Source organism: Stenella coeruleoalba, assembly GCF_951394435.1.
Source record: "Stenella coeruleoalba genome assembly, chromosome: 19".
In the NCBI taxonomy this organism is placed as follows: Eukaryota; Metazoa; Chordata; class Mammalia; order Artiodactyla; family Delphinidae; genus Stenella; species Stenella coeruleoalba.
The window spans coordinates 28606202-28633176 of NC_137165.1; the positions used below are offsets into that span (position 1 = coordinate 28606202).

The following is a 26975-nucleotide window of genomic DNA, read 5'->3' on the forward strand; positions in this document are numbered from 1 at the left end:
AGAGATGGGATTCAGCCCTAAACAGTGGAATCTCAAGGTCTTACTCATGGACGTGAACATAAAAAGGAATCTCAGGCTCACTTACATGCAAGGCCAGGTGTAGAGTAGTCTCAGGTAGAGAATGGTACAGGTGCTTAACTTGACATTAGGAATCAGCTCTGTTCTTCTTCAAGTTATCTTTGATATTAGGCTGTGTTTGATTGCAGGATGGCTGCTAAGAGAAGAAAGTAGGCCTGCATTTCCCAGGTTCATGCCAAGTCAAAAAAAGACAGCATTTCTTTCCAGTTGATCCCAAATTATCCCATGGTTCCCTCAAAACCATGTGGCAATCCCTGCCCCAGTCATTGTGATCACATGTATAGAATTATGCAAAAAAGTGAATACTTCATAAATTTATCATTAAAATATCACTATCAGTAATATAGCTCGAATTTTAGGTAAACTAAATCTAAATGTCTCATGTAATAAAGGTCATGTTGACATTTTATGTATAGAGTCATTGAAACACAAGCACTAGGATTACAGTCTTTGAGCAAAGAACCAACATAAAATAATGTCATGCAAACCATACCTTTAAACACTGTTTGATAATCTGCTAAGAACACTGAGAATAGTAAGAATTCTGAGTTTTTAGCTAAGGCAGTTTACAAAGTCACGTAGCTTGCTATAATTAGTAGAGTTAAGACCCTTTCACATTCACACTTGCTAATTTGGAGAAAATAGTCCTACACAGCATTGATATATGAGATTACCTGGGAAACTGAGAACCCATGAGTCAATAGTAAATGCCAGAGGCCCAAAAAACATAGAACTGTTACTTTGGAGGTTGTGCTGAATTCTTCAAGTTCTGCCTCTCCACAGGGGCTGAAAGTATCATTGGAATTTGAAAGGTATAAATATATTATCATTATTCTAGCACTTTGTTTCACTTATTTCCCCATGTCTGTCTCTGAATAGACAATAAGATCTCTGTGGATAGAAACCCTTCTTTCACTTTTATTACTGCCCCCTAAGGGAATGTATCTTAGGCACTCAAATGAGTGTCTTTAATGATTTGGAAAAGATTGACCAAATGACACACACCCAGAAGGCTCAACCCATCCAAATATAGAGGTTTGAATTCATTACATTAAATATTACTTTAATGTTTAATAAATTAATTCAATCCAAATTATTTCCCCAAGTCATTTTAGGGGTTCAGGATTCCTCAGGTTCCCATTCGTCTTTCCATGAGAACACCAGGTCCTTTGTTTGTTAAGGGGTGGCTTTGCTGGTGTGGCTATGGGTTATACTTCCATGTTATGGAAATGGCACTGTCTGGGCTGAGTTCCTCTGTGATTAGTCAGGATTTCAGGATTTTCATGATGAAAGTAGCATTACTGTTAGTGCTAACATTTTTCCACAGGCAAATTATTCACGCTGCATAACAGTTCAAAGTTAATGACAACCTTGGAACTGAGGAATTCCAGCAGAGGGTCACTTCCTTGAAAATGTTCCTATTTCACGATGAGGGTCCTGGCCTGGCTCCCTGACTGAGATTCCTCACCCAGAATCCCCACCTCTACTGCCTGCCCTTCAATCCTCCTGCTTCCCAGCTGGGTTTGAAAGAGAGAGAAAGCAGGCAGAGCCCATTTGGTTCTCATGTTTCTGGTAGCACCGCCCAGTCGGCTCAGAGAATTATCTTTAAAAGCTTTAAGATGTGTGTTCACTTCACAGGTATTTCTTAATGATCTGGTGTCCATCTGGCAAGGGGACAGGTATGGCAGTTCCTGGGATGAGTGGGACAGGCTTGGGGTCTGCACTCAAGGAGCTTATCCAGTGAAGAAGACACAATGGACAAGCTGTTGAAAGGCGATGAGTTGTGAGAAAGGGCAAGTAGAGGGGGCTAGAATCTAAACCTGGGGGCACTAACCAACTTTGAGGGGTCAGGGGAGTGCATGTTGGATTTGGCTGGATAAAGGTTGGAGAAGAAAACTTCCACATGGAAGCAACCATTTCCACAAAACCCCTCAGGCAGGAGAACCAGTCACATCTGAAGAACTAGCAAAGGCCAGTAGGTCTGAGCAATGAAAATGAAGGAAGGCATCTCACATGTGGCTGAATAAGGAGGCAGTGAGGCCGTGGGAGACCCTGAGAACTATGGCAAGGATTTTGAACTTCATACCCAGAAAACCAGTAAGCTTTGAAGGATTTTAGGCTGAACGGTGACCTGGTAAGACATATTCATTCCTAAAAGCAGCTCCTTTCCCCCATGGTTCTTCACCATCTCTAAGATCCCTCCAACATGGCATGGGGGTGCTCTCCAAGGTGCTCTAAGCCTTGTCACTTTGAATCCTCCTCACTCTGAGGCAGCGCTCTGAGTATCCCACACCCAAACCTAGTTTCCAAAGTGGAGCATCAGCCTCTGAAGTTTGACCACAGATAAAAGGGAGCAGGGAACACCCATGGACACAGTCTCTGATGCTCCTGGCCCACACTATTGTCAACATGCCCTTCAGTGTGACTGCATCATGCACCCTGTAAGAGCAGAGCCACTGCAGGAGCCAGAAGTGGCAGAGAGAAAGGAAGGGCATACAAAATGTAATCAGGTCTGCCTCCCCAAAGTTTATGTTTCTACACTCCTCCCCAACTACAAGGAAGAAAATATATATATATATATATATATATATATATATATATATATATATATATATATATATATATATATTTTTTTTTTTTTTCTTGAGAACACAGAAGCACATTGTTTTCTGAGGTTCTCAGAGTTTAGAGCCAACAAAATAAGAGGACTTCATAAAATTATTTATATTGCCAATCTATTTATATGTATTTTTGTGTATGTCTGCTTGGATACATATGATATATGCTCCATTTCATAAGATATAATAATGGAACAACAACTAGGCAGCATGTTATGTGAGTGACTTTGCAAGTTCTCTACATGATGTGCCAGGCTCAATGCTAGGCAGTGGAGTTCATAAAAGTGAACAAATTTTTCCCTTAGGGAATTAGCAGACTACAGAGGACATGGAATATGTGCCCAGTTTATAATGAAAGAATTAGATTACCACCTTATATACAGAAAATATATAATATTTTAAGAGTCTGTGGCTAACTGCCCTTAAAAATAAGACCACAGGCCCCAGATGGAGTCACTTATGCTAAGTCCCACATCCAAAGCAAGACAGACTTACATACAGTTTCAGCTCTCCCAGAAATGGAATCTCAAACCAGTCAATCAGGAATTTTCTGATCAGCGCTAGTTAATCTTCCTGATAGACCCCTGTCCTCTTCTAAAGGAAAGTAACTTTGCAATAACCAACCTACTTTTTTAAAATATAGCTTCCTGTTCTTGCTCCCTTCTGCCTATAAAGCTCTCTCATTTTGTACAGCTCCCTGAAGCTCCTTTCTATCTGATAGGTTGTATGCTGCGTGATTCAAATTGATTTTTAATATGTCTCAGTTTATCTTTTAACAGTTCTGGTGTCAGAAAAAGGAACTGAAGGAGGCCCTTGAAGACCCCCTGGAGCAAAAGGAACCAGACTTTTCTTTGACACTCCTCAATCTTGAGGAGAGTGGGTGCTGGTCAAGAAAAGGAATAATCGTTTGGATAGAGGTTGATCATAAACTTGGCAGACGAGCTCAGTTTTCGTGGGACTTGGATTCAAACCCCACTCCTGTTTCAACCTTCCTCAAATCTTTCAGGGAACAACAGGCCCACTGCTGTGGCTACTTCCTGCTGAAACGGGGCATAATCCTGCCTCAGTTTGGAGAATGGACACCAAATTGAAAATATTCTTGACTTCCAGGTCCTGGGATCTTGTATGATCAGGATCTCAATCCCTTGATCTGCCATTTTGGTGCAACAGGCCCAATAAGAAGTAGGAGGAGTGACAACCTGAACGTTAATGGACAAAATAGATCTCATTACCATATGAATTCAAGAGAATAAGCCTGAAACCCAGTCTGGATCTATCACTTCAAGGAGACTTTTAGCCAGGTATCCAGTTGTCTAATTTTATCTAAGTAGGTCCAAACTTCTGATGTGGTATTACATGTAACAGGAGCTATTGGCCACTACACATATATCTCTCTTTTTCTGCTGATCTAAAGCAATTATATTGTCTAAAATTTAATAGTTACAAGGGGAGACCTTGAAGTCATAAGGTTGCTTCCACCTGCCAGCAGAAACTACCTTGAAAATGGCTAGTGGCATCCTGAATCTGTCACAGCTCAGAAAACTCTAAGTTCCCAGCAATATAGGAACATGTCTAAAATCACATCTGGGACTTCCCTGGCTGTCCAATGGTTAGGAATCTGCACTTCCACTGCAGGGGGCATGGGTTCGATCCTTGATTAGGGAACTAAGATGCCACATGCTGTGTGGTGCGGCCAAAAAAATTTCTTTTAATAATTAATTTAAAAAATAACACTGGAACCAGCTCAACCACACCCAGGCCCCAGACACACTGAAATCCTGAGATAAGAAATATTATTTTTAGCCAATAAGTTCTGGCGTAATTTGGTACAGTGTTAGGTGACTAATCCTCTACCTCACTTTACTCAGGTCTCTGCTCAAATGTCTCCCGTTTCACCTCCAAAACTAAGCAAATCAACAAAAGTGATCACACATTATTCTCTATCCCCTTACCCCCATCTGCATTATTCCTTATGGAAATTATCACTACCTACATATATATTATGTATTTATTTATTAGCTAGCTTCCCTACTAGAATGAAAATTGAATGGAAATGATGTCTGTCATTTTGCTGGTAAATAAGATGAATATATATTCGCCCTGATGGTGCTTAGGTCTATTTGACAAATACTTATTTTAGGGCTACTATATATCAGGTCCAGTGACCATGGGCTATTTCTTCCTGTTCCCTGGTGTCTGGGCTGTTTAATTTTAGTCTCTTGGCTAATTATTTTTTTCCTTGTTATCGTTGTTAAATTGCTCTGTTTTGATAATGCACCTTTCTATGCCTTTAACTGAGTATTTAATTAAAATACAAACATTTTGTCAAGGCTAGAGCTTGTATGTGCTCGCTTGAAGTCCCATGAGGGATGATCATAATTATTTGAAAATTTCTTACTTCACACTGTACTGAAATCTAACTTCCTATTACTTTCATCTATTGACCTTTCCTTTACTTTCAGAAATAATAAAGAACATATCTATTCTGTTCCACAAACCTAGTTCTAATTATTGTACTAATATTAACTCTATTTCTTTGGGTATAAGGTCTGTTTATTGAATTTATTGTCTCTTTTTTATGCTATAGACTTTTCTTGGATGTTTGGTATTTCCTCATTTGGTGCTCACCTTTGCAATTGAGATTCCAATTCAACTTTCTGCTTCCTTAGAGGAGGTGTGGGAGCTACTCCTGAGGCTCACTGTCCCCCAGTTTCCACTGGGAGTGGGAGGGCCCATAGTGCCATTAGCCAGGCAAAAAACATTCAAGGTGGGAAAAGTCACATGAATCAAGGTACCAAAAGAAAATGTCACATTCCTTTATTTTTCCCAAGAAGTTTTTTACTGTTTTGACCCCTTGTGTGAGTTCGAATGACAAATTCCGGGTCCTGCCAAGTGACTACAAGGTATTTCTCAGTCCCTCTCTTTATCCTCCCTCCTGTCCCTTCAGTGAAGTCCCTGGAGGGTAAACACTTTTATTAGTAATCTTACCACTAAAAACTGTGAAAAACCAATGTTTTCTGCCCTTTGGTTTTCAATCTTAATGACTCCTTACCCCACACAGACCACTCCTTGTGCTATTCACATTTTGCAGATGAAACCAAAGCCTTGATTCAACCGTAGTCACAGAAAAGGAATTCTACACAATTCCACACACATACATACACTAACCCTCCACTTTCCACCAGCAACTGAAACTTAAAACTGAATGATCATGACATGAGATGTTTCTAAAGAGCTATCCCCTTTGTTTTCAATTTTATTAAAGGCACAAATGTGCAGTTGCACTTAATGGTGTTTACTTGGAAGTGTGCATGTTTACCCTTGAAAACATATTATGCATCTTCTACGTTACAGTGAACAAATGGGCATTGTAATTTCATGTACTCTGACTGCTTACTTAAATTTAGGTCTGCACTCAAATGAGAAAATGCTTGAGTATCAGTCATCTTTGAATCCAAGGGACTTATTCATAGAGCATGTGGGGCTCTATTCATTAATGATTTATGTCTTTGCATAGAAGGGAGTGGGGGCTGTGTGTGTGTGTTGTTCAGGGAACCATTGACTGCCTCTCCTGAGTAATTTATACAAGATCAATATTTATCAAACTGAGTCAAGAATTGTGCCATAACTCTCTGAAAGCCAAATACTTCATTTCAGTTCCTTAATCCATGGAAGGGAGCACAACAGATTGAAATGCTAGTGTAAAAACTACTTAGTAGTTTCTCAATTGGTTCCTGTTGCTTTAGGTGCAGTGTGATGCTTTGCTTGAAAAGGCAGATTTCTGTTATGTATGTGGCTCAATGAATAACACATAGAAGATATTCAAAAATGTATTTGTTGAATAAATGAGTAAAGAGAAATAAGCAAACACTGTTGACACTGTTCCTAAAGAAAAAGGAGGGTTGCCCATTGAATTTACTATTTTAACATATATTGATTGAGCACCTGCTAGGCATTTTGTGTTGAGTGAGGACACAGTTGTTAAAGGGAATGCTCTCCCAGACATATGTATAACTAATTAAAAAACATAATAATGAAAAGTGCTATGTTCACTATTAAAGATTTTAAAAGTGTTCTGGAGATCCAAGAAATGATCAACTAATTCTGCTCAGAGAAATTTAGGAAAGAATAAGACTATAGGAGTTAAACAGGCTTGTAATGAATAGGGAAGATAATTTTAGGAAAAGATTATGGCATGAACAAAAGAAACATAAATTATTCCTTTTTGACCCACCTCCTAGAGAAATGGAAATAAAAACAAAACAAACAAACAAAAAATGGGACCTAATGAAACTCAAAAGCTTTTGCACAACAAAGGAAACCATAAACAAGACCAAAAGACAACCCTCAGAATGGGAGAAAATATTTACAAATGAAGCACCTGACAAAGGTTTAATCTCCAAAATTTACAAGCAGCTCATGTAGCTCAATATCAAAAAAACAAACAACCCAATCCAAAAATGGGCAGAAGACCTAAATAGACATTTTTCCAAAGAAGATATACAGATTGCCAACAAACACATGCAAGAATGCTCAACATCATTAATCATTAGAGAAATGCAAATCAAAACTACAATGAGATATCATCTCTCACCAGTCAGAATGGCCATCATCAAAAAATCTACCAACAATAAATGCTGGAGAGGGTGTGGAGAAAAGGGAACCCTCTTGCACTGTTGGTGGGAATGTAAATTGATACAGCCACTACGGAGAACTGTATGGAGGTTCCTTAAAAAACAACAAATAGAACTACCATAAGACCCAGCAATCCCACTACTGGGCATATACCCTGAGAAAACCATAATTCAAAAAGAGTCATGTACCAAAATGTTCATTGCAGTTCTATTTACAATAGCCAGGACATGGAAGCAACCTAAATGTCCATTGACAGATGACTGGATAAAGAAGATGTGGCACATATATTACAATGGAATATACAATGGAATATTACTCAACCATAAAAAGAAGTGAAATTGAGTTATTTGTAGTGAGGTGGATGGACCTAGAGTCTGTCATACAGACTGAAGTAAGTCAGAAAGAGAAAAACAAATACCATATGCTAACACATATATATGGAATCTAAAACAAACAAAAAAAAAATGGTCATGAAGAACCTAGGGGCAAGATGGCAATAAAGACGCAGACTTACTCGAGAATGGACCTGAGGATACAGGGAGGGAGAAGGGTAAGCTGGGACAAAGTGAGAGAGTGGCATGTACATATGTACACTACCAAACGTAAAATAGATAGCTAGTATGAAGCAGTCACATAGCACAGGGAGATCAGCTCAGTGTTTCATGACCACCTAGAAGGGTGGGATAGGGAGGGTGGGAAGGAGGGAGATGTAAGAGGGAAGAGATATGGGAACATATGTATATGTATAACTGATTCACTTTGTTATAAAGCAGAAACTAACACACCATTGTAAAGCAATTATACTCCAATAAAGATGTTAAAAAAAAGAAACATAAATGACCTTCAGATTACAGAAATGGGATGTGTTTCCATGAAAGTGCAGAATACTTGTCAGTAACAAGTAAGTCTGAAATTTTCCATTAGAATTGGATTGTAAATGGCTTTAAACACACAGTGAGCTGTTACCTTCTTTTATAAGCAAGAGGAGACCCTCATTGATTTTTTAAACATGGAAGTGGCATGATCAGTTCTCCCTTAGTGATGTATCTCTGGTGGCACTAGCTATACTAGCTACATACCATTTGTATGTATGAGAAAGATAGAAAGATGATGACAAATGAGACTCCACTCTCTTATCAAGTCTACTAGTGTCTGTATGGAATGCTGCTTTGAGAAGGACTTCAGAACTGTACCTGGACTCAGCAGGAACGTATCCAATAATAAGGAAGTGATGCTTGTCATTAGGGTAAGAAGAGAAATAAGAGAGAGTGGCAGCAGGCACAATTTAAGCTTTTGCCATCCCTGAATTAGCAGGATGTTGGGAAAATCTAGGTGGAAATCAAAATCCTAACTTAGGGCAATCTCAGTGTGTACGTGGTAGGTGAGGGGATCATATTTAAATATTTTATACTATATATACCAAATATGTTAAAAATGCTATTATATCATATATCATATATACTCCTGCATATAGAGGACTTGATGAAACGTGAGGTTTAATATAAAAGAGTAGAGAATTACTTTATAAAGTTTGTAGTTTAAGATAAGATCCTGGGGAAGCAACCATCATTAATTAAGACAGGAAATAGAAGAAGAAAGATATGTTGAGAGAATAAGGAGGTAGAAAGGAAGATGATGATTTCATTATTGGCCATATTGAGTTCTAGGAGCACAGAAGATATCCAGAGAGAGGTATTCCATGAAGTATTTGAAGTCTGGGGTTGAAGCCCTGATGAATGTTCTGGGATGGGTTTATAAACTTAAGATTCATCAGAATATGGGCAGCATTTCATGCCTTGTATGTATAGTACCACTCAAGGAGAAAAACTGAGGAACACCAACATTTAAATAATGGTCAGAAGAAAATGAAGATCCATGTGGATGATTTAAAACATCCACAAGAATATTTACAATTTGAGAAAAATGTGAAATTGTCTCTCAACCTGTCATTATCACACACATATAGAAAAACAGAAAGGATTTCCATTTCTGGCCATGATAGACTAGCTTGTTTCCACCAGCCATTCTTCAGGGAATAACTGGAAAAGGTAGATTAAATTTTTAAAAATCTGCTTGAAAGCATGGGAGAACTACAGAGAAAGTGGTGACTTAGAGGGGAAAAATCCAGGGAGAAGTATAAGTAGATGAACCTGATATTAAAGGTTTGCATATTCCCTGGTGTTCCAGTAGTTAAGACTCCCGGCTTCCACTGCAGGGGGCATGGGTTCCATCCCTGATTGGGGAACTAAGATTCCGCATGCCCATGGCACAGCAACAGGAAAAAAAATAAAAATAAAAAAACTTTATATTTCCTCTTGAGGTTTTTGCTTATTTATAAGTCAAGGCAAAGAATTTGAGAAGCTAAGCAGAGCTTAGGAAGTCTTAAGGCATCTGAGAAGATAAATCTGGAATTTAGAACATGTCAAGGAAAAAATGCTTGGTAAATACCACAGATTTTCAGTTCGTACCAAAGCCAGGACTAGGATGAAGCAAATTTGGTGTGTATTGTGCAAAATTTTAGGAGGCACCCACTTATTAAATCCTGGGCTTTACTTGCCTCATTTGGCTCACGCTACTCCTGACTCTTTTAGGACACTTGAAGAGTTATCTACAAACAGTAAAATAAATCTGGAACTAGATCATCCTTCACAAATTCCAGCTTTAAAATAGATCAGTTCAGAATTGTATTGTGACCTACCTCTACTATAGATAGAAGCAAAATTTTATCCTCTCTGGAGTAAAATCATATCATCCAGAAACTCATATTATCACTACATCTTTTTCTGACAAAATACCTTTCAAAATAATTTACCAGCTATGCAAGGATATAAGACCTAATGACTGAAAAAGAAGAATAAAATCAGATAAGAGTAGAAGGTCTGTATGATATTCAGATCTTCTATTTATAAGACTTAGACTTTTTTTTTAATGGGGGTTTGTATGTTCAAAATATTAGATGAGATGAAAAATTTTAGCTGAGAACTAGAATATATTTTTAAAAATCAAATAAAATCATGGAAATTAAAAAATAAAACTGAGATTAAGGACTCAATATAGGAACATAACAGCAGATTACACACAAGTAAGAGGAGAATTAAAGAATGTGAAAATATACAGAATCACTGAGATAACAGAAGAATGGGAAATATTGAATAGTCTAAGAAAGATATGGAACAAGAAGAAAACATCTAAAATACATGTAAGTGTGATACAATAAGGATGGAAAGAGATGGTAAGGCAGAGGCAATAGTTAAAGAGATAGTGGTGGAAAATCTTTTAAAATTGCTGAAGGACATCAAGCTATAGATTCGAAAAGTGTTACATACAGGAAAATAATACAAATAAAACCACATTTTAATTCATCACAGTATTAACTGATGAAATAAAATAAAGTATTAAAAGCTGTCAAAGGGAAAAAAGAAATACTTAACTGAAATTATGGAAGCCAGAGATAACTGATAGTCATTTTCAAAATATTATAAGAATAAAAATAAAAACCTGCCAATCTAGAACTTTGTACACTGAAAAATATTCTTCATAAATTTGTTATATTAAAAGCATTTTCAAAAGCACAATCCTAGGGAGTTCATCAAACTCATAGTAGATAGAATATTAAAAGGATAAATTTGCAGAGGTAAAATGATTGCAGATTAACAAAGGAAAATGCAGAAAAGAATGAACAGCAACAGAAAGATTAAATTTGTGTTTAAATCTCAGTGAATGTTGACTGGATAAAACAATAATAACAATGCCACATGGGATTTAAAATATATGTATAATTAAAATAAATTATAGAATTAGCACAAAAGAGAGCAGGAGGTAAACTGTTTTAATTTTTTTGCATTGTATTAAAGTGATAAAATGTTATATTTATATTAGACTAATAAATCAGGTATTCATGTTTTATTATAAAGGAAACACATTAAAGAATTTCTTAAAGAACGTATAATCGATAAGATAATAGATGGTAGAATTGGAATAATAATGAGTGAAATGAAAAAATACATAGATAATTAATCACAGATATGTGTATAATCACTTGAAATATACATGGATTAAATATTCAAACTAATACATAAAGATTTTCAGAGTAGAAAAATAAAAACTAACAATATGCTGCTTACAAGAAACACAGTTTAAATATAGAAAGGTTGAAAGTAAAAACCTAGATAAAGAGAGATGGCAAGGAATATCATACAAAATAGACCTTAAGGCAAAATCGCTAATTTTGATTTTTAAAAAACATTTCGTAGTGATAAAGGGGTCAATTCACCAGAAAGCTAGCACAATCATAAATTTTCATGCACCCAGTAATATCACTTCAAAATTTATAATGAAAAAATTGACAGAAATAGAAGGAGACCTAGCATCATAGTGGGAAACTTTAATATACCTCTTTCAGGACGTGTAAAACAAGCAGACAGGGCCTCCCTGGTGGCGCAGTGGTTGAGAGTCCGCCTGCCGATGCAGGGGACGCAGGTTCGTGCCCCGGTCTGGGAGGATCCCACATGCCGCGGAGCGGCTGGGCCCGTGAGCCATGGCCACTGAGCCTGCGCGTCCGGAGCCTGTTCTCCGCAACGGGAGAGGCCACAACAGTGAGAGGCCCGCGTACCACAAAAAAAAAAAAAAAACAAGCAGACATGTTCAAGAATAATATAGGTCTGCGCTCTACAATCAGGAAATTTGTGTTCTTTTGGTACCAGATTTGACTGTGTTTGATTTTGTTTTTGAGACAGCATAAGTCCAGGTGCATTTGTTGTTTCGTTCTCTCTCGGTGATTTTACAGAAATCTCTTTGGTCTTATTGGAGAGTAATACATCTGGAAGAATGAAAACATTTTTATTCTCCTCTAAATAAAGGCAAGCAGGCTACAGTGTTTCTAGGCAAGGGGTTCTCCTTTTCATTCTAGAAGGATAAATAAGAAACCAAGTGCTTGGATTCTTTTTCAAAGTGCCACTAACTTCTTTAAAATGGACCACTGAGTCCTATTATTAGAAAATAGAAGCACAAAGAGAGATTTTGCATTCAGAAAGCCAAGTGAGAAAGGAGAAATAAGGGACTGGAACTCAAACATCTGGATACCTGGATGCCATACCTGAGAGGGGACCCCCTAAGGCAAGTGCAGACGTAGCACACCAGGAGAAGGATATTATCACAGGATTATGCTGGAGCTACTGGTTCATTCTGGCTCCCAAGAGCCTTTTGTGTGCATCTTTTCCCAACTCTAAGTTCAGTAACATCACATTAGTAGGTTAAAATCACCTGTGGTAGGATTATTCACACCACAGAAATTGGCAAGTGTTACAAATCAGGACTTTTTTGAGGGAAGCTATTTTATAGATGCCACTATACCACTACCTGAGGAATACTGTCTGATGCCCAGGGACTACACAGGATCAGGAAAAGAACTCCATCCTCTCAGTCACATGATTGTTTGCCAAGGTAGATTGCCTATTGGAGACACAACCCACTGGGGAACCTGACTCCATTACTGGAATTCAGCCACTATTTTATTCAGTCATTGTGTAATTGGAAACATCATTCTACCTGTGCTCACAGTGGACCCCGATCTATTATTCTGTTCTGCAATAAGGTAGGAAGCAACACCCAACCCTATGGAGATAACTCCCTTTAGTACTTGAAAATTCTCTCATGTCTCAGGAGGATCACTGTACACCTACTGAGGGCAGTGGGGAATAAGAAAGCAAGGCTCCTACCTAAGCCTGAGGATGGACAGGAACCTGTGAAGATACTCTGAGGTTTATTTTTTTGTTTGTTTTTTGATGGGTGGGCAAATTCTCTAGAGCAGCTTCTTTCACACTTTTTTTTTAAAGATTTTTTTTTGATGTGGACCGTTTTAAAAGTCTTTACTGAATTTGTTACAATATTGCTACTGTTTTATGTTTTGGTTTTTTGACCATGAGGTATGCAGGATCTTAGTACCCTGACCAGGGATCGAACCCGCATTGCCTGCATTCGAAGGCGAAGTCTTAACCACTGGCCCTCCAGGGAAGTCCCAATACTCTAAGTTTTGGATGGCAGTGTTAATATTCCGCTACAACGTTTTTGTTTGTAGAAATAATATAAATAATATAAATATATATATTTATATAAATAATATGAATAGTCCCTTCCATTTTGTATATTTTAAGGAACATGAAAATATTTTCATCTTCATCATAAAAAAATAGGTTTGTGGAAGAGACAGGGATTCCCAAGTTGAGTCCCAGAAGTAGTGACATTTGCAGAATGTATATTCTTACGTTCCACACAGGTCAGGGATGAATGTTACTCTGTTAATGACTCAGGAGGCATTTGGTACAGTTTTCCCTGTGTTTAAAATTAAATTTATATACATGTATAGGAAAACAAGATATATCAGAACATGTGAAGAACAGCCATGAGGGGGAGAGTGATTTTGATGATGGTAGTCTTTCATTCTTTTCCAGAAATTCCCTTTGATTTTGGAGTTAGGCCATAATGGAGTCTACAACAATGAGCTGTGAACAATAGTCAAAGCTTTAGGGCAATAAAATCATGCTGATGGGTTATGGTGATTTTTTTAATCATCAGTATCATCAACACCATGACTGTTACTTGGAAACCACTAGGTTTACAGTAGCTGTGTTCATGAAGGGCTGAGCTTTCACATGTTCATAGAACTAATACAACTCAGAGATTTCTACTGGAAGAAACTAGTCATCAGCAATCTGGGGTGTCCTAGTCTTTCTATTCTTTTCTCACTTGGAGCCTGGAAGGACTGACATAAGTATCAGAACTGTATCTACAATTTTGGTTGAAGATGGACTCTCTTCTTTTCCTTCCCAACTCCTCTGGACACAAAGAAAATCCTTGGATACTTATGACTTTTATCCCTATTTGTAAGTTTAAGAAAACCCTGTCTTGTATAAGATAGTAAATCTCCTCCTGCTACCCCATCCATGTTGATAAAATGCACTGTAGGAGATTGAACTAAGCTTCTGCATGAAGCCAGTGATTAACTGAGCAATAAGTATACAGCTGAACTTTATAAAGACAAATATTATGGCCTGGAGAGATTGGTGAAATGTCTTTGTTTTTTCACTTGAAATCATCTTTCAGCATTCTCAGGAGTTAAGACTCTGGAAGAGATGATTTTCAAGAAATTTGTGAAATGCACAATTACCTTAAATTCAATTTATTCCATTTAAAAATATATTTTTCAACTCAGAGTAAAATAAATGTCAACACTTTTAAGCTATTTATAACTATTTTTTTGGCAAGAATCATTCTCATATGCATTATCTTGTTGCAAACTCTTAAAATGCTAATAGTAAATAAAGTAGATATTAGTGATAATGATACATACATTGTTGGTGAGAGTAATGGATTTATAATGATGATCCTGATAATGCTTCCTGGGTTCTAGGTTTTGTGATAGTTTCTTGACATATACTACATTATTTAATCCTTCCAACAACCTTACGAGGTGGAGAACTACAACTTAGACATGATCATGTCAGTTTTGTTTTTTCTTTTGTTGATGTGGTGTATCACATTGATTGACTTGGATATGTTGGACCATTCTTGCGACACTTGATCCAATCCAGCTTGGTCGTGGTGTATGAACTTTTTAATGTATTGTTTGATTCAGTTTCCTAATATTTTGTTGAGAATTTCTGCATCTATATTCATCAAAGATATTGGCCTGTCATTTTCTTTTATGATAGTGTCTTTGTCTGGTTTTTGTATCAGGGTGATAGTGGCTTCATAGAATGTCTTTGGGAGTGTTCCCTCATCTTCAATCTTTTGAAAGAGTTTGAGAAGAATTGGTATAAGTTCTTCTTTGTATGTTTGGTAGAATTCCCAAGTGAAGCCATCTAGTCCTGGACTTTCATTTGTAGGGATTATTATTATTATTTTTTATTACAGATCCTATTTCACTTCTAGTGATCTGTCTATTCAAATTATCTCTTTATGCTTGATTCAGTTTTGGTGGGGTGTATGCTTCTAGAAACTTGTCCATTTCTTCTAGGTTGTCCAATTTTTTGGCATATAATTGTTCATAGTATTGTTTTATGGTTTTTATCTTCCTGCAGTATTGGTTATTATTTCTCTTCTCTTGTTTCTTATTTTGTTTATTTGGGTCCTCTCTCTCTTCTTCCTGGTGAGCCTGGTCAGATCTTTGTCAATTTTTTTACCCCTTCAAAGAACAATCTCTTGGTTTTATTAATTTTTCTATTGTTTTAAAATCTCTATTTTATTAATTTCCTCTCTAATCCTTATTATTTCTTTCCTTCTGCTGACTTTAGGTTTTGTTTGTCATTTTTTTTCTAATTCTTTTAGGTGTTAGGTTAGGTTCTTTATTTGAGATTTTTCTTGACTTTTGAGGAAGGCCTGTGTCTCCATGAACTTCCCTCTAAGAACTGCTTTTTTGCATCCCATAGATTTTGTATGTTTTCATTATCATTTGTTTCAAAGTATTTTCTTAATTTCCTCTCTGATTTCATCACTGACCCATTGGTATTTTAGCAGGATGTTGTTTAGTCTCCATGTAATCATTTTTTTCTCATTTCTCTTTCAGTTGTTGATTTCTAGTTTCATGTCCTTGTGGTCAGAAAAGATGCTTAAAATAATTTTTATATTCTTAAATTTTTTGAGGCTTGTTTTATATCCTAGTATGTGGTCAATCTTAGAGAATGTTCCATGTGTACTTCAAAAGAATGTGTATTCTGTTTTTTCTTGTTTTTTTGTATTTTTTGGATATACTATCCTGAAAATATCAACTAAACCTAACTGTTCTATTGCTTCATTTAGGATCTCTTTTGCCTTATTGATTTTCTTTCTGGAAGACCTGCCTGTTGATGTCAGTGTGGTGTTAAAGTCTCTTACTATTATTGTATTCCCACCAATGTCTCCCTTTATGTCTCTTAGTATTTGTTTTATGTATTTGGGTGCTCCTATATTGGGTGCATATATGTTAACAAGTGTAATATCCTCTTCTTGTATTGATCCTTTTCTCATTATATAGTGCTCTTCTTTATCTTTCTTTATGGACTTTGTTTTAAAGTTTATTTTGTTTGATATGAGTATTGCTACCCTCACTTTCTTGTCATTTGCATTTGCATGAAATATCTTTTTCCATTCCCTTTCAATCTATGGATGTCCTTCACCCTAACGTGAGTCTCTTGTAGAAGGAATATTGTAGGCTCTTGGTTTATTATCCAATCTGTCACTCTCTGTCTTTTCATTGGAGCATTTAATCCACTGACGTTTAAAGTAATTATTGACAGATACGTATTTATTGCCATTTTAAAGCTTGCTTTCCAATTGATTTTGTATTTCTTCTTTGTTACTTTCTTTTTCTTTTTCCTTTTGTGGTTTTCTTTTGTATTATGCTGTGTTCTCTTTTTTTTGTTTTTTGTGAATCTATTGTATGTTTTTGATTTGTAGTTACACTTTTTCCAGTATATTAACTCCTTACTACATCTACTTGTTTTTGACTGGTGGTCATATAGGTTCAAACACATTCTAAAAAAAAAAAAAAAAAAAAAATCTACATTTTCTTACTCTCCTCCCCCATACTTTATGATTTTGATGTCCTCTTTTACATCTTCATGTTTATCACTTTGCTATTCATGTGGTTATCACTGCTTTCATGGAATTTTTTTTATTTTTAAAAAATCTGTGTACTGGCATATCTAAATGATTTAATTTCCAATTTTGATTTTCTCTTTCCTATAGATTCTTATTTCTTTTCTACTTAGAGAAGACCCTTTAATTTTCTTTTAGGATAGATTTAGTATTGCTGTATTCTTTCAATTTTTGCTTGTCTGAAAAATTCTTTATCTCTCTTTTTAATCTAAATGATAATCTTGCTAGGTAAAGTATCCTAGCTTGCAGGTTTTTCCCTTTCAAGCATTTGAATATATCTTGCCACTCCCTTCTGGCCTGCAACGTTTCTGTAGAGAAATTAGCTGAGAGCCTTATGGGCGTTCCCTTGTAATTAACCCCCTTTTTTTTTTCTCTTGCTGCCTTTAGAATCCTCTCTTTATCTTAACTTTTGACTTTTAATTATAATATGTCTTGGTGTAGGTCTGGTTGGGTTCTTGTTTGGGACTCTCTGAGAATCCTATACCTGGATGTCTATTTCCTTTTTCAGGTTTGGTAAATTTTCAACCATAATTTTTTCAATTACACTTTCTATCCCCTTTTCTCTTTCTTCTCCTTCTGGGATCTCTATTATGTATAGATTGGCACACTTAATATTATCCCATAGGCTTCTTACATTGTTTTCATTTTCTTTCCATTTGGTCTTCTGTCTGCTGTTCTGATCGGGTGATGTCCATTATTCTAACTTCTAGATCCCTTATTCATTCTTCTGCATTATTCAATTTGCTAGTTATTGGCTTCAGCTCAGTTTTCATACTGGCAAGTGAGTTTTCTAATTTTAATTGGCTCCACTTTATAGTTTCTAGTTACTTTTTATAGTAATTTGCATTTCTATCAATAGCCTTTCTTAATTCCTTCAGTATTTACATTACTTCCTTTATGAACTCAGTGTCTATTAGACTGAAGAGGTCTGTTTCATTGTTTGTTCTTTCAGGGGAATTCTATTGATCTTTTAATTGGGAGTGGTTACTCTGCTTCTTCATTTTACTTATATTTCTCTTACTTTATGTGTTTAGGAGAAACAGTTGTCTACTGTGGACTTGGAGGGCTATTTTTATGTGGGGACATCCCTGTCTAGCCTGTATGAGTATAATATTTTTGGTGCGAGGACTGATTTCAGTATGGATGCCTGCCACATCTTTCCTCATTATTCTGGTCATTATTCCTTTGATGGGTATGTGACTGGTGCTGTGGTGACCAAAGACTGCACTGGATATTGAGCCAGGTCTCCTCTTTGCTCTGTGGTTGCCACAGCCCTGTCTGGGGCAGGATCTGCTCCTCAGCTGTTGGAGTAGAAGCCCCCAGATCTGTTTCTGAGCTGCGTTGTGAGTTAGGTTGTATTGGAGCACTCCCACTGGGAGAGGAGCCACTGAATATTCCTCTGCCAGAGTTGTCTACAGGAGAGTGAGCTCTGTGGTGTGACCTGTCGCTCATTGTGGGGGCTCACAAAGTACACTATTGTTGGCTTCACAGTCGGCCCTGCCTTAACTGTGGGAATGCAGGCAAACAGCTCTGGTGTCACTCAGGTGCTGTGCTCACAAAGCCACCAGCACAGATCAGCCAGCGCAGATCCACTGAAGTCAGGTACCAGGACCACAATAGTCATGGACCTTCACCTGCTGTGGGAACTATGGAAAGAGCCCAGACTCTGTCCCATCCTCCATATGTGCATGCCCACACAGCCCACGGCTGCTAAGGCTGGACCCATCCCAGCCATGGGAGCACTTGCAGTCCACTCTGATGTCCCACAGGCACTGAGTTTACAAAGTCAGCAGCAGATTGCACAGCCATGGGGAAAGGGCTCAGATTTCATTCCTGTTTCGGAAGTGGCATGGCCCCTGGGGATCAGCTCTATTTTCAGCCCCACCTCAGCGTGTGAGCAGCGTGCTGGTTCTTGTGCACTCCCAGATATTGTGATGTCATGCTGGGCCAGCTGAGAGCACACTGAGAAAGAGGCTGCTATGGCAGGCCCCGCCCCTCTGTTCACACCCTCTGTAATGATGGCACTTTACTTCTCTGGCAGGCCCAGGCTACTTCTGCTTCCCATCCCCCACCCCTACCCACCACCCAGCTGCAGTCGCACCACACTCCAGCCCCTTCAAGCTGTCTCCTCACGGCCAACCGCAGTCCTCTCTCCAGATCTGTCCTCCAGAGCCTGAGTTTCAGCACTCAGCCTCCATGTGCACCAGCAGACATTCATCTCAGGCTGAGGAGTGCTGGGCTGTGGCACGGACAGTCTGTGCAGGCCCCTCTCTGTTCTGCCTGCCACAAAACATCTGCTGCACTCTTCTCCAAGCCTCTGAAGCTCTCTTTCCATCTTGGCTGATCTCCCAGCTGGTGAGGGGGCTTACCAGGGTGCAGGAGTATTTTCTCTTTCACAGCTCTCTCCCAGAGTCACAGGTTCCATCCCAATTCCCCCTGCCTTTTTTTCTTTTGTCCTACCCAGTTATGTGGAGATCTTACCTGCAAATTTGGGTGTCTGAGATATTCTGCCAATGTTCAGTAAGTATTCTGTGAGAATTGTTCCACATGTAGATGTATTTGTGACATATTTGTGGAAGGAGGTGAGCTTCACATCCTCCTTTTCTGCCATCTTTATTGGAGCCCCCTTTAATGAGCTTTTATTACCGCTACTGTCTTGATCACAGGAGTGAATTAGACCTATTCATTGTCCTTAAAACATGAGAGGGCCTAGGACAGCTTACCCCCATCTTGCTCATGAGACTTGTAGGGGCTCCCTGTGGATGTGATGTTGAAAAAGTGTTCTACTGGCCTAGATCAAACTTCTGGGATGCTTCCCCAAGAGTCAACTAAAGGAAACCATACTCTGGAGGGAAACTGGTATCAAAAACTTAAAGACGGAACTATGTGTTGATCTCATGGGACAACTAGGACAAAATGATAGATATGCCAGGAGAACTGGTGGCAAAGAGGTCAGGAGAATGAAAACAAGTTCTGATTCATGAAGCAGAGGAAACCAGGTGGTTTAAGCAAACACTGAAAATCTTGGATGTGTGTGTATATGTGTGTGTGTGTGTGTGTGTGTGTGTGTAGTTGCAAAAAATTGGCCAGAATTCATCAGGGCAGTCTGGACATTTTTACCAAGTTATTCACCTTTCTTTCCCTCCTATGCTTTACTACAGTTTTTAAATTTCCTGCAAGGGTTTGTTCTAATTATTTTCTTCTGCAGAGAATTATTCCCAGCCATGCAGACTATAGGAAACTTGCTCAGTTGTCATGTATTTTAAAAGGCTCTGTATCTTCATTTCATTTGTTATGTACAAAGTCTTTTCTCCAAAACGAATATAAAATTATTAAAGTAGAGGTAAGAATGTGATGTCTTTTGAAAGCCCCAAAGGCCTTAGTACAATAATCATTTTCATTATAGCAAAACACATTTCATTACATGTGCCATGCTCTCCTCAAGCACTTTTCACACATCTCATTTGGTCATGATAACAACAACCTATGTAGTATTTCCTATTATCTTCCTATTTTATGCACGAGGAAACTGAGTCCTAGAGTGTTTAAGTGATAATCCCAGGGTCTCCTTGATTAAAACACTGAGATGTTAACCCCTGATATCTCCCCAGGCCCAGAACAATTTTTCCTAAATGCTTTTGCCTTGCTTAGGTGTCAAGGAAGTAGATGTTAAGTGCAATCTGAATACAGCACCTGGATGGAGAATGTTGCTTGTCTGATGATTCACACTTTTAAATAAAATAATAAAAATCCTTGTCTGGACAACTTCACTGCCCCAATCAAGCTGGGATGTGGCCACTGCAGTTCTAAAATATATTTGGGTGATACTCCAGCTTGAATAGCATAATTTGCACATTCTTTGGGAAGTTCTGCATGGTGGCCTTGTGATCACAGTTCTTGTTCCGCACCTGCCAAAAGCTGGTTCCTGCTTTGGCTCCCTGTCCTGCTGCTCTTTGCTGGAAGGAGCATAGTGGACAGTGGGGTGATTTCTCCTTTAGCTGCAAATCTGAGCTAAAAAGAGACAAGCTGTGTGGGTGGCCCAAACCTATGTCCTGATTTAACCATTATTTACTGAGCACTTGGTATATATCAAGCATTTCTCTGCATCTTGGTACAGTGCATCTTCCCAGGGACCCAATGAGGTGAGCATTACTATCCATGTTTTACAGATGGGGCAGTAGATTCAGATGTGCTAAGTACTTCTTAAAGTCATTCAGCTACTAGAACAGAAGGGATCCGATTCCAGGTTCCCTGCTCTTGTTGTCATATCAAAATGCTTCTAGCTCACTTTGTGATGATTAAAGTGAAGAATGGAGGGGAAATATAATAAAACTGATGATCAAAATAACAAACATCACTACTAACATTTTTGAGTTCTCACCATGTTCTGGGCACTATGGGAACACGTTACAAGCATCATTTCATTTCATCCTCACAACATCCATGTGAAGTAGGCACCAGTACTTCCTTCATGTTACAAAGAAGGGAAAAGATGCTCAGAGATGTTAAGTCATTAGTCCAAGATAACAAATGATAGCACCAAGATATGAGCCCAGGCATTTTGTCAGTATAGCTTGTTATAACAGCTATACATAAACATACAATGTGTCCATTCTGGATTCGATTCAGAACCATGCCCTGGATCTTCAGGGTGAGAACCAAGAGGAAGGGGGAGACAGGCCTTTGAAAAATAGGTCCGACTGCCAACATTGCCAACAGAACTCAACCAATCAAAGTCACAATTCTCAACCTTTACCTCCATGTTCTAACACTGACTTAGGAAAACTGCCAACAGACTCCGGGGCAGATGATGGATCTACTGAGATGCAGATTCACCTGGCGTAGAGGTCAGGATGTCCAGGCCAGTTACCTCTGTCAGAAAGACCATCTTATCCCATCTGATTGTGAGTCAACTGGAGTGGAAATGTGGGTGCCTTGCCAAGCCTTTGAAAATCCACAACCCTGTCACTGAGATATGAGAAGGACCCTTAAGTTAGTAGCGTTATGACACCACTTCTGGAAGAGAATCACTCACATGTCTCTGCAGCCATGGGGATTGTCACTCCCCCTGGTGAAGGCAGTGGAAACTCTTTGCAGAGTGATTGAGAACAGAGTCATTCCTGGCAAGGGAGAAAGGGAAAAAGAAAAGGAAAGTCAGATTGAAGATTAATGTTATATCTAGTTATTAATATAGCAAACCTAAAAGGAGCAAGGCTGTTTTGTGTCAGTGCATTATTTGTTACACACTTTCCTTTACCTCTTCATTAAAAAAAGACGTAAGTTAAACAATACCATAGCAACATTAGAAAAAATTAAAGAAAATATTCACATTCTGCTTTGGTTCTTTATGATCCTTGTTAGTCTTTGCTCATATATTGTCCACTTTTACATGACTGTGATTATAGACTACAGTCAGTGTTTTTCCATGTTGTCCCATATTCTTAAAAACAGTTCTTATCAGAAGATAACTTAATGTATGGATTACCCAGACCTATTACTTTTTCCTGTCTTCTCTTCATTAATATCTTTGATATCTGTATCTCCATTCTATTGTTTTTTCCTGCGGTACGTGGGCCTCTCACTGTTGTGGCCTCTCCCGTTGCGGAGCACAGGCTCTGGACGCGCAGGCTCAACGGCCATGGCTCACGGACCCAGCCGCTCCATGGCATGTGGGATCCTCCCGGACCGGGGCACGAACCCGTGTCCCCTGCATCAACAGGCAGACTCTCAACCACTGCGCCACCAGGGAAGCCCTGTATCTCCATTCTAGAGTGTAAGCTTAGTCATATCCATCCCAGAGGGGGCAGAAGGCCTGAAAATCCAGGGAAATGTAAATTTGGCTATTATGTCATGTATTCATGGTTCCCATTAAAAATAAGACAGCTGTTAGAAAGGAAAAGGGAAAAAAGGGTCAAAACAGGTTTTTAAGATGTACTTTCATTTTAGTTATTTTCAAGTTAGGAAAACCAAAGGTGAAGAAACTCACCAACAAGCTGAGGAGCAGCTCTGCACTCTGCAGCCTTGGAAGTGGCCCAGCAGCTACTCCCAGGGGAGGGCACCTCTGGCTGCACCAGCAGACATGCCAAGGCTAGCCAAGGGGAGGGAAAGAAATGCCTCACATTCCTTTGGCTGTGTTTAGTCACTGACTCAGGAAGTATGTCTGTGTCACTCAGCTGGTAGCATCATTACCTTTGTCTGGGAGGCCAAGGGTTCAGGTCCCACCCCAGAATCTTGGCAGCTTCCCAAAGGCAATGCTTGTCTTGTCATGGAAGGTGGATGGAGGCAGGCACTGGAAAAGGAAGCTCTTTCTCCTTGGTTCTTCCAGGCAAACAGGAATCAGAGGAGCAAGAGTGACAACATATCACATTAGTTTGACCCACAAATTCCAAAGAACTCCAGTATGAGACTGGTACAACTATAACCCAGTTGCAGGCACTTCCAAGAGGAGAGGAAATATTGGGTTCCCTGCCCCACCATCTCCTTAACTCAGCACTCAGCTCAGCCTTTCTTCTAACCACAAGATTGTAGACACAAGAATAGCACAAAACGGCGGCAGGTCCTCATTGCCAGAGTGAAGAAGCAGAGGTCCACATGTACAGACGATACCAAACCTGGAACTCAGCGTCATATTCATGCAGAATAACCTCTTGATGAACTTTTTCTTTAAAATGCTTATGCACAGCACTGCTTGACAGTTTGCTATTACTTATGAAAACAATTTATCATTTATCATATTTCAATCAGTTTAAAAATTTTAAAGTATTATCACATTTGAAGTTATTTGGAATTATTTCTATTAAGTATACCTGTTAATTTTGCTTTTGACTAAATGCTGGAAATTCAGGGACAAAACAAAAAATGATGGCAGAGAGGGGTTATGGAGAAGGTGAAGATGGTGATGGATTTTCTTAAACAACATACACCCACTCCAATAAAATAATAATCTTTTAATCATGCAATAAAATTTCTTCTTTTGCCTGAAGAGTTTTTATGACAGCCTGCAGGGCCTGAAATATAGGTTTGTATTGTTTGTGTACAGGGTACTATTTAGACTTATAAATTGTGATAAGTATAGTTCTTGTTGATTAATTTTTTGGGCAGCCCTGATTCCAGAGCCCTTTGCCCAAGAGATTGGGAGGCTGAGTAGGAGTGGGGATGGTGGTCTTCTGGAGAAATTTTCTTTGAAATAAAGAAGCCACTGTAAGAGGAGACACCTCTCAGCTGAAGGAATGTCACCCTCCCTTCTTTCCCCCTTTAAACAAGACACTGTACTTTCAGCCAGCTGTCCAGGAGGTAGCACTTACTTTGGGACCCCACCAGGAGGTTCAAGTCTGGTGTTTCTGCTCCCTGGACACCTTTCTCTATCTTCCCATGGGTTTCATTTCTAGTCAGTTATTAGAAGTTCTCTTCCTGCTCCTGTAAGTCCATCTATCCCACCCTCCCAGGCCTAAACATGTGCCAAGAGAGAGGGTGACAGCTCCAGATGAAAGGAAAGCCCAAAGCCAGAAGGAAGCTGTGCTGTGTGGTACCTGACTTTAGTTCTTCCTGTTTCCATCTGAAAGTATTAACATGTTTCCTCTCTTTGTGAGGGCAAGGTTTTGTGGTTTTCAAAGAAGCTTTACTGAGGTATAATTCATATACCATACAATTTTCCCACTTAAATTGTACAGTTCAAGAGCTTTTAGTGTATCCACAGAGCTGTGCAACCCTCACTACAATTAATTTTAGAATATTTTATTACTCCCCAGAGAAACCCAACAGTCTTTAAGCCAGCAGTCCCCAAGCCCCCCCATTCTCCCTGCTCTAGGAAACCACTAAGCTAAATTTTGTTATCTATGGACATTTAATAGAAATGGAATCATTGGTCTGTTAAAGCATCCCACTATTCTTCCATAGAGCCTGGCAAAATACATTTAACCTGGTAGGTATTTGAGTAAGGTTCAATTAGTTACTTGTGTTGGGTATATTAGATTACCTAGTGTTAGAATTAATATAACTAATGGTGTGGGAAACTAGATAGTCTTAGATGAAAAGCCTCAAATGCCATTACTCAGAGTGTGCTAATGGTCTGGATATTACCAGAATGGAAGGACAACCTATGGTTCATAGCTCTCCTAGGTAAGCTCCCACAGACATGGACCCTTGTGCTCTCTGCATACTCACCTTTAACAGGGATGCCGTAAGTCCAGGAATCAATTCCTTAGAAGACTGGCTTTCTCTCATGAGCTGGCACACCACTCTGCCTGTTAATAGGCAATAGCACTAAAGTCCATATAACTTTTTCCCAACATGCTGTTATTCTTTCCCAAACATTAGCTTCGAAGCAGAACGTTTGCTAAATGTTGTCTTTATTTCCAAAACTTGGGGTAAAGATCATATGCAACTAATGGCCGAGAGATAATTGGCCACTTTACATTTTCAGCCTCAAATGAACTCCCCTGCTTGAGTAAATTTCCCATCTTATAGAATGTGAAAATTTCAAGAAGGATGGAGCTTACACATCATAGTATGGTCTGTTAGATAAATGACCAGGAGTAATCTTTCTTAAAACCACATTTTTGTAGACAGAGTTATCAGAAAGCCCAGAAAAAAAATACTTGGTGGTTCAGCATTCATGCTTAAATGAAGGTAACATTTGTACCTTCAGCCCAATATGTGCCAGGGCTTGGAGGGAAATTGGTAAGGACTAATACCAAGGGCCTTTTGGGACTATTAAGCATTGTCTTCCTGGGTCTGACCTCCAGCATTTTCTTTGAGGAAAAAGCAAAAGGTGACTGCATTAAAGCTTTGTTCTCAGAGTTGTGATGAAGAGTCCAGAAATCTCCTCTCTTGCAGCTGGCTTCTTTTCACTAAGCTGTCATTGAGTCAGAAGTAAAATGATCATTTTTGTTTAATAGCTGAAGACATGAACAGCTTGCACTTTTCAATCCAAACGTGGTCTCTGGCACTGACTCTGGATCCCTGGGTGTTGAGAACTATCTAAGTAGGCTGAGTGCTCTTGCCCTGCATTTAAAGTGAGACCCTTGGTTCCTTCCTTTGGATCATCATCTTTCCTGAGATCTGCCTCATCTTGACCTGGTGACTCTGAGTTGTATTTTGTAGAGTAGAAAGGAGGTTTTACTCTTTTAAGCTTATATTTTTCACAAGCTTGAGCCCTTTGTTTTAGGATTCAGTTTCTTCACAGTGGAAGGAAACACGAAACTGTCCCAGCCCTTTATCTACTTGGGTAGAGGTGTAGTTTATATCTCCTACCAGAGAGGAACTCATTCCGAAGATTAAATTAGTAATTCAAGAAGTATTGGGTTAGAATTATCCTGAGTCCTAGGAGACAGGGGAGAACTAACCATGATCACTGCCTTCAAGGTGCTTATGATTTATTGGTGATTGGTTGTAGGGGAGAAGGAGGAGAACATAAATGTGGTGAGCATTATGACATAGGTAGGTATGGGTTATGATGGAACACAGTCTGGAGTGGGTCAGAAAGATTTTCCAGGAGAAGTGATTCCTTTATTGGGTTTGAACTAGGAATAGGATTTAACCAGGCATCTAGAAGTTGGCAGTTGAGTAGAAGACAGGCAGAGATATAAGCCTATAAAAAAGCATAACAATAGAGATAGCCTAGCATGGTTCAGTATGACTTGGGTTGGTGGGTATGTGTTTTTTGGAAGAAGGGCTGGATAAGTTGGCAAAGGTCAGAGAAATAGAAACCTTGTATTTGAAATGAGACATAGGAATTTCCTAGCTCTTCATGGCTCTTGCATCATGGCAGCTGATGTCTTGAATTCCATATTAGATTCTAATTTCAACTTTACGCATATCCCTCTCTTTTTCCCTAAACAGACAGATTTGTAACCAAATCTGCCACTTACTATGTATGTAACCTCAGACAAATTAGACGTGTGAAACCTCTGTTTTCTCTTCTGAAAAATGGGACCAAACTGGAAACAACATTGTGGGGTTATTGTGAGTATTACTAGGATAAAAAAAACACCATGCCTGGCATTAAAAAGT

General features: G+C 38.7%; 1 protein-coding gene across 1 annotated transcript in view; it reads left to right on the top strand.

Annotated features, from left to right (window-relative positions):
* The window catches only part of PCTP (phosphatidylcholine transfer protein), a 227894-nt gene that overhangs the window by 125778 nt on the left and 75141 nt on the right, over positions 1-26975 (top strand). The gene's annotated exons all lie outside the window — the stretch shown is intronic.